At 45.4% G+C, this 7,811-nt stretch overlaps 1 long non-coding RNA gene across 1 annotated transcript; it reads right to left on the bottom strand.

The window, feature by feature from the left end:
- Positions 1-1,636: 1,636 nt before the first annotated feature.
- Positions 1,637-6,949, bottom strand: LOC148221354 (uncharacterized). The gene is made up of 2 exons (XR_015808149.1): positions 6,608-6,949; positions 1,637-2,480 (listed from the first exon to the last, which is right to left on the bottom strand). It is a non-coding gene; the product is annotated as an uncharacterized LOC148221354 (long non-coding RNA).
- Between the last annotated feature and the right edge of the window lie 862 nt (positions 6,950-7,811).

Genomic DNA, 7,811 nt, shown 5'->3' with positions numbered 1-7,811 from the left:
ACCCTGTGCAGTGGCTGGCCACAATTTGGGCATCAACCTGGAATTCCCACATGCAAAATTCCAGACTTAGCTCTTCCCAGGAGCTGGCAGCACGGGCAGGTCTGTAAGAGGAAAATGCCAGCTGTCCATGGGCACCAAGGCAGAGCTGAACCATAAAAAAAAGCAATAATATCCAACTCTTAATTATCCCCCCGGGCTGAGAGTCAGCACAGGCTGCCTTAAACCCCAGCTCCAAGAGCTCTTCACTGCAAGCTCCTCATCCCCACGAATTGAGTGGATCCATTTCAGTTTTTCCACTCCAAGTCACTGCTGAGTTCAACTTTGGCTCTGCAACAAAAGGAGCCCTGGTGCACAGGGCTGGAGGTGAGAGCAGTGCAAAGATATTTATTTATAAAGCACTGGGAGAACAGCTGAGCTCCCCCTCTGGATTTTCTGTTGGGTTTCTGTGTGCAGCAAGAAATTTCAATTTGACTCCCAACAGTCTGAGGAGGGAAAAGGTGACAGTGCAATTTCCTCCCTCCATTTTGGAGATTTACAACTCCAAATAATAATAATAATAATAATAATAATAATAATAATAATAATAATAATAATAATAATAATAATAATAATAATAATAATAATAATAACAGAGCTGTAGCAGGGCTGCGTTTTTGAGTGAGATATCACTGAAATTTCCACACCTCCAGGGCTGTTAAACCTTGCCTTTGCTGAGGGTTCCTGAAGCACTTGGCAAAGGTGTGGGAGGCTGGGATGGGTTGATGCTCAGTCACCAGTGCACCACAAAAATCTTGTGCAAAACCAGCCCGGAGCCAACAGCCTTGGCCCAAGGAGTAGCTGAGATTTTGGGGGTCCCCGAGTCTTGGAGCTCTGCAGGAGCCACCCAGCACCCCCATGAGCCAAGGTGGTCCCAGGTGGGGCATTTTAAACGTGACCACCCCAATCTGAACAGCCTTGATGTGGTGTAACAATATTTAATGTGACAAGAGAAGAAGAAAGCAGGATTCCTTCTCATCCCACCTGAAAGGGCTCATGGAAAATGTCATTGCAACTGAGGTGAACGCTTTGATTTTGGATATATTGACACTTCACTAGGGAAATTTCTAGATCCAGACTTTCCTGAACAACTTTAGCTTGCACCAAGTGATTTTTAACTCTCACCTGAATGCATCTACTCCTTCTTGGGGATTTTTTTTCCATCAAGTACACACCCCCTGCCTTTTCAAGCCACTGCCTGGTCACTGATTTATTCCAAGAACTCTCCTTTCTTCTCAACATCTCCCTTATCCATTCTTTGCCTGTTGGTCACTTGGCTTATCCCATTTAAGTAGTTTGCAGGGTCAGAGTGAGTCTCAGGGGATGTTTGTCTTGTGTCCCATGAATTTTAAAGTCCCTTCTCCTGCAAAAGCCCTGGAGCTGCATCACCCCCTTAACTGTGCACCACACACAACACTTCGGTTTTTAATTTTTTTTATGAGCTTTTTTTAGTGATTTTCAAGTTTTTTAATGTGTCTGGGTGAATTCACACAACTCCAGATCACCACAGACCTCGGAGTAACTGCCTTGGTACCCACCAGAGGAGTGAAAGCTTTTCATTTGTTGCAGAGGTAAATGCAATAAATACCCACAACATCTCCATCAAGCAGAACTTTGTCTGGTGTTTACTTGGAAACCACTCTCAGATGTTCCTGCCATAAACCCCTAATTGTAAAGGAGTCAGCAGGACTAAAACTCTTGGTATTGAGTGCTGCACCTCGTGGTAAAGTGTTTAAACAAACAATTGCATACAAACAAGGTTTAGAGAAACAAATAATAATACCCAGAGCAGGAGAGGAAAAATCACTCCAGACTGCTTCACACACTTCTACTGGGGGCTTGTTCTCCTGCCAGCGTGCAAGAAATTCATGCAATTAAATTAAAATCACTAATGGATATAACCTATGCACCAGGAGAAACAGCCCAGCTATTTCAGATGCCATTTGAACAAAGCAGGAGCAGTGGATGCTGCTGTGCCATTCCTGTTCCATGCACAAGGAGATGCTGCATTGACCTCACTTCAGGCACCTCAGACAGAGAAAATGTTTCAAAGAAAGCAAAAATAAGTTGCAAAGTAGGATTTAAAAGGGATTTCCATTATGAACTTGAGCAGAAATTCATCATAAAGAGTGGATGCACATTTTGAATGCAGTGTCTTTACATACAGCATTTATCACCTATATATCTGGAAACACAACAGGTTTGTTTACACAATTAATCTTTTTACTTTTGCATTAAACAGCCACGGGACCATCCAAGAGAAAGTGCTTGGAGCAGGGACTGGCACCTGCAATCCCCCTCACCAAGGGAGTGCCAGCACTCAGCTCGAGTCTCATTTCCTCTCCCAGGATCAGTGACCTTTCCAATCTCCTCTGCAAGCACAACACCTCCACAGACAGAGCATGGAGCCAACTCCCACCAGAGCCTCTCATGGCAAATAATTCCTAAATAAATAATTAAAAAAAAAAATTCAGAGAGAAATCCCTGCTTTCCTTCTTTATTAGCAGCTTATCTTCCTTCTGTTCACAACTTCCAGGGGGAAATAATTCCCGAAGGAGCCTCCTTGCATGTGAATGGCCCTGTCTCAGCAGTGTTTAATGCAGCCCAGGGGGATGGGAGCTCCCAGGTCCAGCCCAGGGGGATGCAGAGCTCTCAGGTCCAGCCCAGAGGGATGGGAGCTCTCAGGTCCAGCCCAGGGGGATGCAGAGCTCTCAGGTCCAGCCCAGGGGGATGCAGAGCTCTCAGGTCCAGCCCAGGGGGATGGGAGCTCTCAGGTCCAGCCCAAGTGCTCTCTGAGGCTGAACCTGCAGTTTGCAGGTCCCATCCTACTCCAGAGCCCTCAGTTCAGCAGCATTCCCCAAACACCTCCCAGCCCCAGCTGGTTCCTTGGGGCACTGGGGGTGCTGCTCCTGCCCCACGAATGCTCAGCCTGCCTGCCTGGCCCTCCCCTGAGCTGCTGCATTGGCTGTTCTTTGATCCTGGCCTTGCTAAGCCAGCCCCAGCACCTCTGCTGGGAGCTGGACCAGTGCAGCTGGGATCTGCTCAGTGCCAGAGGGGGAAGTGCAGGAGTACAGGGACAGGGAGCCTTCACTTTGTAAGAGCCCAAGTCCCCCTGCTCCCACTGACAAAGGAGGGCTGGCAGTTCTGTGCTCAGGGTTATGGATGGAATTAATGGAAATGATGGGAATTAATGGAAATTATGGGAACTTCCATCAGGAATCCCAACTTCCAGCACCAGCCAGGCTCCACATGGCATCCCGAGCAGCAGGACAGGCAACAAGGGGAGAGGCAGAGGATTCAAAGCTTTTGCTCTCCTTTCTCCAGCACAAACTGTGGAACTGAGCAAGGCAGGGCCAGCACTCACACAGTTACTGCTGCTCTCCTGCCAGCTGGAAGGAGACACAACTTTTCATGGGTCAGAACTCTTAAGCAACGCTCCAATTTCCAGCTCGCCTCTCCTGAGATGCACAAACCCCCTCCAACTCACCGTGCACATCATTTCCTTTTCATCTTCCTCTATTTTCCAATTGCTGAGCAATAGAAATGCTTTTAATAGCCATTTGCACATGCTTGATTTACCCCACAGCTTCTGAAGAGATTTCCAAACAGCCCAAGCTTATCTAAATCCTGTCTTGTTGGTGTTTTTAACTTGTAGGAGTTCAGCAATTGATTAAAGAGGAAACAACTGGTGGGTGTCTGATATGGAAGGAGCTCCCACATCTCAGAGCATGGAGTGGTTCCATATCAGGGCAGAAGTGAGCTGCAGGATTTCTGTGGCTCCTGTCAGTTTGCTGGGACTCTGCTCCTGTCCCTTTCTGCCCTTTCATTTCTTTCTGGATTTCTCCATTTATGAGGCCACACGTATGAGGAGTTCATATGTGACTGGTCCATTTCTACAGATGCATTTCTATATTAAATCATTAAATCATTTAGATTGAAAATGATCGATTTGCAAGAGCATCCAGTCCAACCCTTAACCCAACACTGCTGAGCCCACCATTAAACCGTGTCCTCAAGGTGCCACATCCACATCTTTTAAGTAAAAAAATGCCAATTTATTGCTTACAACCATTCCTGCCATACCCTATGTGCTGTTATTATTCCTCTTGCATAGTGCCTGCAGTCCTGCTGTGAGAGACACTCTGCAAACACAGAATTAAAACCAGACTGGGAGGATTTGGAGTGGCCTCAGATCCACTTTCTGTTCAATGTTCCCTCTTCAGGTGTTCAGAGGAAGCTGTGCCAAGAGAAAGGCAGGAAACTCCAGCATTTTGGTACTGGATCCAACCACAGGAAAGCAGGCAAGACCAGGATGATGACAGCATAATTAAAGTGTCATTGGTACAGGAACAATCAGTAAAATTCTGCTTCTGACCCATTTTTCCTCAGCCGTCAAAGCCAAATAATTTCTCCACCTCATATTTTTTTCTTATTGATAAAGATTTAACCCAGCTTTTCCCCCTGAATCTCACCCTGGTGTGTAGCTGGAGAATTTGAGGGAGGTTTAGTGCCGATATCACCCTGCCAGATCTCAGCCTAACTTCCAGGCATCCCATAAATGAAAAGAACCAGGAATCTTTTATGCTGCAGAGACATTGAGACAGCTGACACCGGCACATCCTCGGGAATGTACAATCATCATCACTTCAGGCAGTGATGCTTTTCAGGCAATAAACCCTGATTGGCCTTGTTCTCCACCTGCAGCAGCAATTTAAACCACTTCACCCAATTTAGCAACGGGCTTCTTAAAAGAAGAGCTGGAAACCCAGGTAATTAATTAAGAAAAGGGTTTGAACTTGTGCTGGAAAGGAAAGGAATCCTTAAGTAGTTACGTAATATCATCCAAAATTTGAAGTTCCTAAACTACACACAATGGTGGGGGAAAAGGAACTTTGGTGTAAAGAAATATTCCAGTGTACACAGAAAACATGGGCAAAGCTGGAAGCAGCTGAGGAGATGAAACACTCCAGAGAGTCCACAGAGAGATGGTTACTCCCATAACCACAGTAATATTAACTAATAATAGCTCAACCCTATTTTTATTTCTTGATATCTGATATCAATTTTACTGACAATTAATGCACCAAGATCACAGGGCAGAGAGGAATGGGAAGCACTGGAGAAATTACTCAGGGCTGTTTCAAAGTTGCTGGAGCAATGCTAAATCCCATTGAAATCCCTTTTCCTTCATCAAAAGCTGACATTTCCCTGAAATTTTAGGGGAACTCCGAGAACTTTGCTCAGTTGTGATGAGTGGAGGGTGGAAATGGCAGGGCAAGCTGCAGGATCACCCCAAATAAAGGATATCCAAGCATGAGTTTCCCAGGGAGTTTTGGGGATTGCCCAGCACCAGCACATCCTGGAAAAGCAGAATATTATGGGTAACACCTCCCTGCCCCCTGGAAGCTGAACCAGCAGAGTTCTCATCTCCAGCAGATCCATCCCTGCTCCCCCATCACACATTCCCACCTCTCTGCCCTCATCCCAAACTCTGGCCGTGCCTGGAGCTGGAGTTGGGAGAGAGAAATCCAAAGAAATCCAAACTGACTCACAAATGGGTGTTTGGGAAGGAAATGGGTTATCCCTGACTTATAGCAGGTGACAGGGTGCCAGAACTCAGGAGTTCTGCAGAGCCAGAGCAGCTGGGGAGGAGAAAACAGGATGGGAACCCCCACAAAATGCTGCCACCCCGGAATTTGGATTAATGCCTGGATATTCTGGGGTAATTTTGCACTCAGTTTTTCACAAGGTGGGAATCCCAGTGTGCCACAGAGCAGGGACATCCTGAGCTGGCCTCACAGCGACAGGAAAGCCAAACCCAAACTCAGCACAGCAGCAAAAAAAAACCCCTCTGGGACACGGGGACACTGGAGCCAGCCAAGGTAGCAGAAAATGTGAATTAATGAGCTCCCCTGCACCAAAGTTGCTCCCACACGCAGCCATTCACTGCTCTGCACCCTTTGGTAACCTCATTATCCAGGTTTTCCATTGTCTGGAGCTGCAGTGGCTCCGTTATTCGGGACAATGAAAGCCAGGCTGCACTCTGGTACCTTTCTCGACATCCTAATGCCCACCCCTTCCCCTTTCAGAACAAAGTTCAAAAAATAAAATAAAATTAAAAAAAAAAAAAAACAAACCAAAACGCCACATTTTGCATTCTGCCCCTGAGCTCTGACCTGCCTGGGCTGAATGATCTGCCGCAGAAAAGAGCTAAATACAAATATTAAAGGTTAACCTTTCATTTCCCACTTAATTAATTAATATTTCTATAAACACACGTACACCTCTCTTCCCAAACTCCTGTAAGTCAGCAATTTTTTTAATTTTTTTTTTTTTTTTTTAATTTTCACTGCAGACTGCCGTAGCTCCTTTCCCCCCCACACACACACACCTCCCCTCGCTTCAAACTTTATAATAAAGCCCCAAAAGTTCACATAATGTCTGGCTATTGTTTCTCTAAAGAGGAATTCTCCTCCCCGCCTCCTTCTTTCTCTGTATCTCTGAGGCACCACATGGCACAATAAGAGCCCTTTCATGTTCAAGACTCAGAGTCGTTGCTGTGGAAACTCACCCAGCCTCACCGAGTATCCAAATAAATAGTGAAAATTAAAAAATCAGAGCCCCAGCGGGGCCGGCTGCAATCTTATCTCTGCCGCGATGGCTTCAAGGGACATTAAGAAGCCAAATAATAACCTTTTGCCCAGATTAGTCACCTAAAAGTGGCGATTATTGGAGACAGAAGGACGTTTGTGCTGTTCCAACAAGTATTTGGAGCACAAAGACGGGAAGACGCAATGCAGAGCACCAGTAGCCAGTGGCATCACAATGCTGTGGGGAGTTTTTTAACCACTTGCAGGCAGATTTCTCTCCCTTTTCCTTCTGCTCCTCAACATCTCCACACTCCCGGTAAAGCTTTTGAAGGATTTTTTTTTTTTTTTTTTTAAATATCTCACGGGCAACGAGCAGCATGACAAAGTGTCATTAATTCATTAATTGTTACCTCGCAGGAAATGCTGCTACAAAGAGAAACTCGTGCTTTCCCCAGGAAAAAAAAAAAAAAAAAAAATGAGATTTTTTTTTTTTTTTTTTGCTTTTTTTTTCTTCTTCTTCTTTCTTTCCCCTCCCTCTACGTGCCGAGACAAGCCACCGCTTGAGGCCCCCAAGTATCTGCTATTATCAGTTAAGTCACGTCTAGTGCCAGGCAAAAGGTCATTTCAGGTCATTCCGGAGATGAAAGGAAGGGGTAATGTATGTGAGAATGCCTGAACTGGCAAGCGAAGAGAAAAAAGGGCGAGGGGGCGAGGGAGAAAAAAGGGAGGAAGGAAAAAGGATGCGAGACGAGGAAGAGAGGGATAGAAAGAGGGAGGGAGAAGATGAGAGGATGATATCAGGCTGAAAAGGAATGTTCTTATTGCCAGGAAACAAATAAAAGCCCGGAGCGCAGCACCTCTGCTGACACGCTGTGAACTTGATTCCTCATCAAATAAAAAGGCTGCCACGTTTTCCGGGGTCATCTTTTTAATTCATTCCTTCAATTAGGGTTTTCTGGTTGGTTTTTCTTTTTTTTTTTTTTTTTTTTTTTTTTTAACCTTAACTGCTGAGAAAGGCAAATGCTTAAGGGAGACAGGACTATCCATTGTCTGGGGTGTCTGCTTCAGCTTCCTTTGTCTGGGAATTAGAAGAGAGAGGTAGAGGCTGCTTGCTTGCCTTTTTTTTTTTTTTTTTTTTTTAATGCACCAAAAAAAAAAAAAAAAATCAATTTTGCATTTAGCGGT

Source organism: Sturnus vulgaris, chromosome 23, assembly GCF_052056855.1.
Source record: "Sturnus vulgaris isolate bStuVul1 chromosome 23, bStuVul1.hap1, whole genome shotgun sequence".
NCBI classification, from domain to species: Eukaryota; Metazoa; Chordata; class Aves; order Passeriformes; family Sturnidae; genus Sturnus; species Sturnus vulgaris.
This window is presented reverse-complemented; position numbering and strand designations above follow the sequence as displayed.